This window comes from Orbicella franksi, chromosome 12 (assembly GCF_964199315.1).
Source record: "Orbicella franksi chromosome 12, jaOrbFran1.1, whole genome shotgun sequence".
NCBI lineage: Eukaryota > Metazoa > Cnidaria > Anthozoa > Scleractinia > Merulinidae > Orbicella > Orbicella franksi.
In genome coordinates, this window is record NC_138156.1 from 23,200,552 (window position 1) to 23,211,261 (window position 10,710).

A 10,710-nucleotide genomic window follows, 5' to 3' on the forward strand; every position below is an offset into this window, starting at 1 on the left:
AAGTATTGTTCACCTGAAATTATATTTTATTTACGGCTTCCTTGTTGCACTTCCCAGTTCGCGCAACACTCGCATACACACCACGATGTATTTCCTCTTCGGCGCTCATCTTGACTCTCGCGAACATCGTCTTCCTCTGACTCTGAACTGCCTCGAATAGGTTCAAAAGAATAAGGCTCGGTCTCAGCCATAACGCAAGCTAAATGCAGGTTCGACTCAAGATCGATTCTTCACAAATTTTGTTGACATGAAAAAACGCATGTGCGTAGCGACGTCACAGCATGGCGGCGGGTATTCGTTTTATGGAGATAATCGGAAGGAAAGATGTCCAAAATGGCGGACGTTCAATTTTGAAAAATGACCACGGGTTTTGGATTCTTTTCGGCTTTTTCGAAAGGTAAAATTCACTTTTTCTTGCTTTTTACTACAAATCTAAGCCATTTCAATAGTTTTAACCTCCCATATAAAATACGACTGCTAGCCTTCCGTTCTCCTTAAGTCCTTTTCTCTCCTCGTGGGGATATAAACCCAGCAGTCATATAACTGTGGGTCTCCTAAGACCAGCTAAGGCTTTTCTAAGTGGTTAGCGCATCACCCAGTGGCCTCAACCTAACCAGTAGATGTATATTGGGACAGACCATAACTCCGGGAACTATACGTTCCCCAGTATTCTTTTTTAGGATCTCCCTGAAAACCACTTCGGTGACCGGAGCCTCCTGGCCAAATATCATCATCGTCGTCGTCGTCGTCGTCATCATTATCATCATAATTATATGAGTACAGTAAACACCTTTTTTCCTTTTAAAAATGATGATGATAATGGTGATGATAATGATGATGATGATGATGATGATGAAGATGACGATGATGATGGTGATGGTAGTGGCGTTGGTGGTGGTGGTGGTGGCGGTGATGATGATGATGATGATGATGATGATGATGACGATGACGATGACGATGAAGATGATGATGATGGTAGCGGCGTTGTTGGTGGTTGTGGTGATGATGGCGTTGGCGGTGGTTGTGGTGGTGGTGGTGATGATGAGGATGATGAGGATGATGAGGATTATGATGATGATGACCAAGTTTCTCACTGGTAGATCGACTAGGCGGAGTACAACCAGTCCTCTAAGCCTAGCATATCAGGAATCTTCGTAAGATGTATGCAGGACCCAGGGCTGTTGTCTTTTGCAGGCTGTTACTGCAGCAATCAGTTTCAATGGCTAGAACTTTAAGGGCCTTGTAAAGGTTGTTTTTCCATGCATCCCAACGATCCGACGATGATTGGGATAATCATTGGCCACTTATGCCGCAATCTGGCGAGTTCTAAGGCTAGATCTTTATAATGGTCAACCTTCTCCTTGTACTTGATGTCAATATCGGCGTCTTGAGGCACTACTACATCAATGATCTTTGTGATATTATCCACCTTGTCGACGTTATTATCATTATCATCATTATCATTATCATTCCTATTATTATTATTATTATTATTATTGTCCTCATACGTTAGAAGTGAGCTGAGGGGCGAAACAATTTGTATATTGCGAGTATTTTACTAAATATAGCAGGGGATCTTGATGGAATTGGAGATTATTAATTGAAATATATTGTACTTTTACATTTAAGACAGCAAGGGAAACTAAGTTATTTAAAATAGTGTATGGCAGTTCTTAAAAATATTATTATCATCACCATTATCATCATCAGCAGCAGCAGCATCAACATCAGCATCAGCATCATCATCATCATTATTCTGCATGAGTTTTTTTCTAAGTGAGCTTCAAGTTTAACTTGTGGAGGTGATGAGACAGGGCCAACGGCTTCTTCACTGTCCACCGACGCCATCGTATTAACTCTACCGCGACATAGAGAGGTTTCCCAATGAGTGTCGTAAGACCAAAACCAAAGTAGTTACTCTGAGTCGCTTTTGGTTTTGGTTTTGTTTCTCATTGGTTGAGAGACTGTGGCAAGTTTTACCATCCAATCACAGAACGAAATAAAGCAGGACCAAAGCGAACGAGAATTACCTTCAAGGACACCGCACTGAAAACTGCTCTAACAACCTACAGAATTGACATGCAGCTCAGAATAGCAGGGATGCAATTCACTGAGGGAGATAAAAGCAATAGTTGATAATTTAAGCGGAATTTTTATGTCCTGGTAATTTTCAGGAAGTCAAGTATGTTCAGAATAAAAAATTTTTACAACAATGTTCCTTCAACAGAATAATTATGGATAGATGATTTCAAGCTAATTGGCAAAATTGCGCTTAGTTCCATACCATTTCGCTCAGTGAGAGAAAAAGAAAGAGAAAACATATAGAAAGGATACGAACGAAGGGGATAATATTTAGAAGAAGTTTCATTGACACTGTTGATACAACAAAAGTCGCAATTGAGGAGATTTAGACCCTGACGTAGTGTTAGCCTGAATTGTTGATGCAAAATATTCGTAATCATGAAGAAGATGCCGACCACCAGACTCTAACGAACTTGTTATTATAATCAAACGCGATGAAAATACACGGAAATGGCTCCTTCTTTAAAACTGGCCTCAGACTAACAGATTAAATTATTATCTAGCGAAGTGTGCAAATTAACGACAGGAAAAAGGACGGCGTCCAAGCCCCTTCGCTTCAGAAGCCACAAGTAATTGCAGAACTAGAGCTAATGTTGCCTTAAGCCAACAGCTGATGAATTTAGGATCAGTTTCCTTTTACAGAAACTTTGAAGACATTGGAGTACCTTCTTAACACCATTAGTAGAATTCTATTAGTATACCAATGTAAATGCCGCAATATGATTGGCTGAGCCACTCGTATACTATCAGCCATTATAGTTCACGACTAAATTTTCTCCGAATCTTATTGGTTTACACTGATCACGTGACACGATAGTGTTCATCCGCGGAGAGACACTATCAGCCCATAGTGCCCGTCAGAGGAAAATAACCGGATCGATAGTGCTCGTCCGTGAAAATTTTCCTGTAAACAAGAGGGCTTACAGAAAATAAATAATTGAAATTGTGTTAACTGGCTATTTGTCTCTTTTCTTTTTCAAATTTTACATTTGATGTTCTTAAAACAAATATTTCGCCTCGAGGGCAAATACGCTAGTTTTAAGAACAACAAATTTCCAAGGGGCAACTATCAGACCGATAGCTCAGAGACATTAACATTCTATTGCCTTTATTTTTCACCACTAAATTTTCTTCCGCGTGCCAGTTCAAAAATCACATTAAATCATTTCCAACTTTTTGAGATGAAAGGCGTGAAAGGCAAATAATTATTGGCGCAATCGACCGTGACGCTTTTTTTTTGTTTTATTCCCAAATAAATATTTCTTCAACATGCATTCGCTAACTTTATTATTGCCTTTTCTGTCCGACTAGTTAGGTGATAAGAAAACAATTAGACCCTTCGCCCTCAAGGGCCACGGGTCAATAGCCCGTTCGGCTTCGCCCTTGCGGGCTACGGGTCTAATTGTTAATTAGAGTGCAACGGCTGTCGGTCGTCTACAAAGTGCGACGTTTATCGTTTTTCTCAAGTTTTAGAGGCAACTTCAGATGTAAATGGGTAATTTAATTCCTGAGAAGACTAAAAGAAGGACATTAGTGGTTTCCTAACTTTAAAAACTTGAAATTCTTGAAAAATGGGTGCGCGCGCGTAAACAACTGCAAATTTACCAAAGGACAATTCAATGGGTGCGATTTTGTTAAAGCGGTAAGTTCAATAATGCATAGAAAAATGATTAGAAACCGTTATTTGGGTAAATTCCACGTAGGGGCCAAACCACCCCCCTAATGTTTCATGAAGGCTATATTTGCCTGGTTTATATATTTGTGAACCAAGTTTGGCAGATGAGCTTTCTTTGTTCTCCAGTTTATTTTAATTTGGAAGTTGTGACAAAATGTCAGATGCTGACGTCATAATTGATGACGTCACCAAAACGTGCTATAATTTTTTGTAAAACCTGACGTAAAGATTATGTCATTGGAAAGGCCTTGAATTTAGGAGTAAAATGCCGGAAACCGTTTTTTGCCATGATGATTATTTTTCGAGATATGGTAAATTAATTATTTTTTTGTTGTTCCCCCCGGAATTTGCTTAACCATACTGTCCTTCTTAAGCCAGTCATTCTGGTTTATTTTTTTCATTTTTATTCTAGGAAGGCTAATAATCTAGAAAAATAGAAAGCTTGACGTTGTCAAAAATCGTATGGTTTTAGAAATTTGATTTTCGGCTTTGTTAGGATGGTATTAACAGTAAAAAAAAGGGTGACGTCACAGGTTATGACGTAACAAAACTAATTTTAACACAATAACACTGGAGGGATAGCTTTTTATTCCGATTTTCTTCTTTATTTTTGCTTTAGTCATCTGGCACATGTGCAACATAGCTGCATTTGCTGGAACAAAATTACGGCTCTAATTTGGGGGTTTTTCCCAAGGGGGGACCCCATATTTTGCAGAGTTATTTTTCATATTTAAAAATGCTATATTTCATTTAATTTTTGTGATATGGACAAAATTTTTCAGGTTTCAACTCCCCTTGATGTGCTCTTTCGAACACATTGTAAAAAATATGCATATTAAAAACGTCAAAAGTAGCAAAAAACATGACGTCATCACTTTGACGTCACAACTTTGACATTTAGTGACATTTTTCACGTAAATATAATTGGCAATAGGTCTCCTGCTCATCTGCCACGTTTGGTGCAGAAAGAGTCAATACTATTTAAGTAATGCGAAATAATGTGAAATACCCAAGAACTGACCAAACGTTTGGGGGGTGGTTTGGCACCTACGTGTTCAGTTAGAATTCTACTAAAACAATTAGATTATTCGCTCTCGATTTCTATGAGACCATAGTTGATTCAGCCTTCGGCCTCATCACCTGTCACCTCATGCATGGAAATCTCGAGCTCATAATCTAATTGTTAATTAGTTATAGTGCGGTGAGGAAAAAAGGAATGACTTCGGAATGACTTGTGGCACGACTTGCGGAATGCAATATATGTAGACTGGCCCAAAGAAATTAATTGAACTGAAACGCGCGCCCTTTCTACACTGAATAATTCTATAGGTCTCTATAGTTAAAAATCTTGGAACGCCAACGCACAAAAAGTTGAACACAAATTTGATTAAACCAGCCGCCATTACGAGAAATGTTTCAAAGCTATGCATAGAACTTGTACTCTGCACAGCACGGGGAGTAGCTTTCCAACATTTTGGTGTGATCGAAATCGGAAATTAACTTGTCATTATTCGCTCTCTAGGCTGCCAGACGCGATCAATGATCCAAGACAATCAGAACTGTGGAAAGGGCGCGCTTTCCAGTTGAATTAATTTTTTGAGCACTCTGCATATATGGCATATATGCCATTTCACAAACTCCTTTCGCCTTATACCCTTACTAGTTGAAGTGGCACTTTAATTTAATTTTTATTTATTGCCAAAACTTGCGAGCCCTTCCCATGCTAAACTATAAATAAAATTTAGCGTGGCGTACAAATTGATGGAAGAAAAAGGACGGCCCCAAGCCGTTTCGCTCTACCGGATAAAAAGACTGGAGCCCTACTTATAAGATATTCCAATAATTTTGTTTTAATTAGTCTTAAGACTTCAGCTTCGAAAGACAACTCTAGGACGGAGACTTAGCAACATTAAACGGTGAGTTTTACTGGATGTTTTTCATGCAAAACAGAAATTTATAAGACTAACGATCCAAGTAGTCGGCGTTGTGCTACGGTGGGACAGTATTTATGGCTTAGTTTGAAGCTCACAGCTGAGCTTACAAGCCGTACATCTTCCAGATAAAAGACAGGCCTCATATATTAGGGCTAGTGCAATTCTCTGAGGATAATAAAAGCAATATTCGATAATTTAAGCAGCTTCAATTCTTATTCCAAGTAACTTTAGGCAAGTCAAGTACTGAATAAACGATTTTAAACACAATGTTCCTTCAACAAAATAATTATGGTCAGATGACTTTAAGCTAATTGGCAAATTTGCACTTAGTTTCATTCCAATTCGCGCAAACAGAGAAAAGGAATTAAGAGAAAATAGAAGGGATACGGGCGAGGCGGTCAATATTTAGATGACGTTTCATCGTTATTGTTCACACTAGAAATGTAGCAAGGAAAGAGGTTTTGACCCTAACGTAGTGTTAGCCTGAATTGTTGATACCAAATATTCGTAAACATGAAGAAGACGCTAACCACTAGACTACAACGAGCTTGTTGTTATAATCCAACACAATGAAATACACTCAAAAGGCTCTTCCATTAAAACTGGCTTCAAACTAACGGATTAAATTGTAATGAAGCGAAGTGTGCAAATAAATTAACAGAAAAAGGACGGTGTCCAAGCCGTTTCGCTCGACAAGCTATAAGTAATTGCAGAACTAAAGCTAATATTGCCTTAAGCCAAAGCTGATGAATTTAAGATCAGTTTCTTTTTGCTAACACTTTGAAGATATTGGAGTAACTTCTCAACTCCATTTTTTATAGTGTGGTGAGGAATAAAGAGGAATGAGTTCGGAATGGCTTGTGGCACGATTTGCGGAATGCAATTATGTAGAATGCCCCAAAGAAATTAATTGAACTGAAACGCACGCCCTTTCTACACTGAATAATTCTATAGGTCCCTATATAGTTAATAATCTTGGAACGCCAACGTACAAAATGTTGAAAATTAGATTTGACCAGCCGCCATCACGAGCAATGTTTCAAAGTTATGCACAGAACTTGTACTCTACACAGCAAGGGGCTTGCTTTCCAACATTTTGTCGTTATCGAGGTCGGTAAAAAGCTTGTGATTATTCAATCTCTAGGCTGTCAGACGCGATTAATAATTAGCAGGAGGTCTGTATGGGAGAATCTTGACCGAGGTCGTGAGTACAGACTGAACGCAGTGAGGTCTGTACACACGACCGAGGTCAAGATTCTCCCATACAGAGCGACTTAGCTCGGTTAATAAGATGTTTATTATATGGCAAAGAAGAAAACTTTAATTCGTTTAATGTAACTGGTTTGCTAACATTTTGCTTGCAAACGGAGATGAGCTTAACTTAAACCTGCCGAAATTTGCTCGTCCTCTTTACTTTTTTGTTTTTGTTTTTTGCTTTTTTTTTTTTGGTCATCAGGCTCTTTGGCACTTCCATAAATGATTGAGAAGAAAATGAAAGAAAACGGTGAACATTTTTGTATTTTAGATTGCTACTTTTTCAACGCAAAATGAAACCGGTCTAGATGCCGGTCTAGATGGGAAAATCTAGACCGCGGTCAATATCGATTTCAGCCAAATTCGTGAATTTGGTAGTTCCCAGTCCTTGTGAGACACAGCCATATAACTGCAGAAAGGGCGCGCTTTCCAGGTGAATTAATTTTTGGACCATTCTGCATATATCACCTTCCACATAATCACGCCATTCCTTAAGTCCTGCCAAATGCCATTTCACAAACTCATTTCGCCTTGTACCCTCACCAGTTTTAGTGGTACGTTTATTTTCTTTTTATTTATAGGCAAAACTTGCGAGCCTTTCCCATGCTAAACCATAAATAAAATGTGGCGTGAGTGCAGATTAACGGAAGAAAAAGGACGGCCTCCAAGCCGTTTCGCTTGACTGGATAAAAAGCCTGGCGCCCTATTTATAAGATATTCCGCCCCTATGTTTTTTGTTTTTGTTAGTCTTAAGACTTCGGCTTCGAAGGACAGCTCTAGGACGAAAACTTAGCGACATTAAACGGTGAGCTTCACTGCATGTTTTGGATACAAAACAGAAAATTTTAAGACTAACGCTTGAAGTAATTGGCGTTGTGCTTCGATCGGTGCGACAGTATTTATGTCTTAGTTTGAAGCTCATACTTTTGTAGCTGAGCTTCCAAGCCGTACATATTCCAGATAAAAGACAGGCCTCATATATTAGAGCAAGTCGCCTGCATGCTTACAGCTCGCGCAACTTCTTTTGGGAGGTTACGGTACATGTAGCTTACGTTGATGTCTTTTCTCTGACTTGTTTGTGATGTTTTCGGGAGAGAAAAAATACACTCCCATAGAAATTAACAGTTTTAGAAGATACATGCCCTAAAGCCTTTACATTGACTAAAGAGAGCCATATATAATCTTGTTTATAAATGGTTTTACCCTTCCAAACAAACTACTCTATTTCGCTCCTGATTAAAAATGCTCGGTTAACATCTGTTTATAACTGGTTTCATTTTCTTGAGAGCAGGAACTTTCAACAAGTACTGGTGTTGATACAGTTTAACTGGCATACGCTGGTGCTTTTCGTCAAAACTGTTGGCCGCGGTTAAGCTTCCTTTTTGCTGAGTTCTCACTTTTTGAAGTGTAACAGTCGTCTGAGCACAAACACAAGCTGTCTCGCTCTGCTGGTCAAGTATTGCAGACGCCAATCCACTGAGCGTAAATTTATTTGTTTATTTCGCCAAAGCTTCTGATATCGCATATTTCCTATTTTCAGTTCTAACTCTGAAAATGGCTATTTTCAACTTCAAACAAAACTCAACAGTAAGTTTCGGGCTTTGGTCTCTTTCAGCTTTGTTTTAATGATATTAAAAACAGCCCTTATTGTGTTTGTTCTTTAGAAACGAAGTTCAACCGTGTTTTCAAAGATCATTACCGTTTTATTTGCTGTTATGTTATCTCTGCTGCGAACGGATTCTTTAATCCCAAGTTACGGGTGCTCGAACCAATCATAGGGTGTCATAAGACAAACACCCCTGAGTTTACCGGCGAGAAGGCAATAGCAGCACGCCTAAATCTCCATGTAGATGCCGACGACCTTAAATTGTTCTGCCTAACAGTGGGGGTAAGTTCACAAACGAAATTGATGCCAGACAAACGAAACCAAGATATATTTAAACTAGACAATACTTCACTCATCCATCCATCCATCCATCCATCCATGAATCCATCAATCCATCCATCCATCTATCCATCTATCGACTCACCCATGTATCTATCTATCTATTCATTCATTCCCTCATCCACCCACTCATTCACTCACTAACCTACCCACCCACCCACCCGGCCAACTACGAACCCATTAACTCACTCACTCACTCACTCACTCACTCACTCCCTTACCAGGAGTCCAGTGACTTATTTATTTATTCATCTATTTATTTATTTATTTATTTATTTATTTAATGACGTAAAGTGCTTAGTTCTTTTTCTTTGCTTCATTTTATCAGGAATATGATACATGCTTGGCAGACATTCTCGAGAAACTCCATCTCCAGTCCCAAACGTTTTCCTGTTGTTTGGTGTTGCGGCTTATCAGATCTCTTATCTTCTCAAGAAACCAAATCTTTGTCCAGGGATAAAGTACGATGACCTTAAGAGAATTGTGTTGGACTCAGGTAGGTATGGTTTTTTTGAAGTACAAGAATAGGATGAAAGAACTTTTCAGTAGATTTTATTTGAATGGCTGCGTTCGAAGAATCCATCGACAGACTCAAACCACTAATATCACCTTGTACAGCTTAATAAACAGCCACACTGGAATGCACTGCTCAGTAGCTTTCATTTGAATGGTCACACTTAAAGATTTCTTCCACAGACTTAAAAGTTAGACCCACCATGAACGCCACAATAAATTGAATGGTCACACACTAGGGTTTTCTCCACAGACTTAAAAGTTAAAACCACTTTGTACAGCATAATAAACAGCAACACAGAAAAGTACCCCTCAGTAACTTCCTTTTGCTTGGTCCCACTTTAGAATTCCACTGACAGACTCAAAAGTTGGAATCACCTAATATAGCATTGTTATCGCCAGAGAACTATTAGACTTTTATTTTGATTTGTTTGCTCTTTAGACATTTCAAGTAGTTGGACATGACGTTTGTACTTTCTCCGTACCTGGATTTGACCACATGGGTTTTGGAAAAAAAAGTAACTAGGTTAAGATTGGCTTGTGGACAAACCTAGGACATTAAATGGATATCAAAATGTTTCCTAGTGTAATTGCATTAGATTTGGGAGCTGCGGGAACAAGCATAATAATAACACATATTTATATATACCACACAAGTAAATAGTGCTTTCCGCGTATTCCGATTGGCTAGCTCGGAGGTTAATAGCAAGTACTATTCCCCTCTGAGCAAACGGAGAAAAACAAAATGGCTTCCCGTTTCGCTTCAGTTACGGAAGAGCAAATTTTATCCACCGACGAGGCGGCTGTTCAGAAAAATACAAAAAACTGGCAACAAAGTTTTGTTTAATCTTTCCAACTCAGATTTTAAAGCATAAGAAAGGTACAATGCCTTGTTTACGTGGACTTTCGAGCACTATACAAGCATAAGAAATGAAACATTTTGAAGCATGGTTTCAACAGCAAGACGAAGTTGAAACACCAGTTGAAAATTAACCCTTTCCTCCCTAACTTGTCAGTTGTAGATTTTACTCTGTCTAACGCCGGACGATTTTACTTGTCAAAGGAAGGTCCTTTAAGGGTTAAAGGGTTAAATAAGTGCTTTCAGAAGTTTTGCTTATCCGTAAGAAAGCGAGACGGAAACTTTTACAACAAGAAATCGTTTACCGGGAAGGAGCATCGCGCCGCGTGATTTTCATTATTTTCTGCTGATCATTTGTTGCACTTTTTGGAAATAAAGCAAATTTTCAATCGCCCGATTATTCAGCTTGTGTGGCATATAATACAACAATTATTCACCTCAGTGTCGG

The 10,710-nt window shown here is 38.9% G+C and overlaps 1 pseudogene across 1 annotated transcript in view; it reads left to right on the forward strand.

The window, feature by feature from the left end:
* The first annotated feature begins 951 nt into the window (after positions 1-951).
* LOC145462319 (uncharacterized) overlaps positions 952-10,710 on the forward strand; it is a 12,549-nt pseudogene continuing 2,790 nt past the window's right edge. The window contains exons 1-3 of the transcript XR_014041183.1: positions 952-1,035; positions 8,610-8,833; positions 9,219-9,390. The product of XR_014041183.1 is annotated as an uncharacterized LOC145462319 (transcript). The remainder of the gene's footprint in view (positions 1,036-8,609; positions 8,834-9,218; positions 9,391-10,710) is intronic.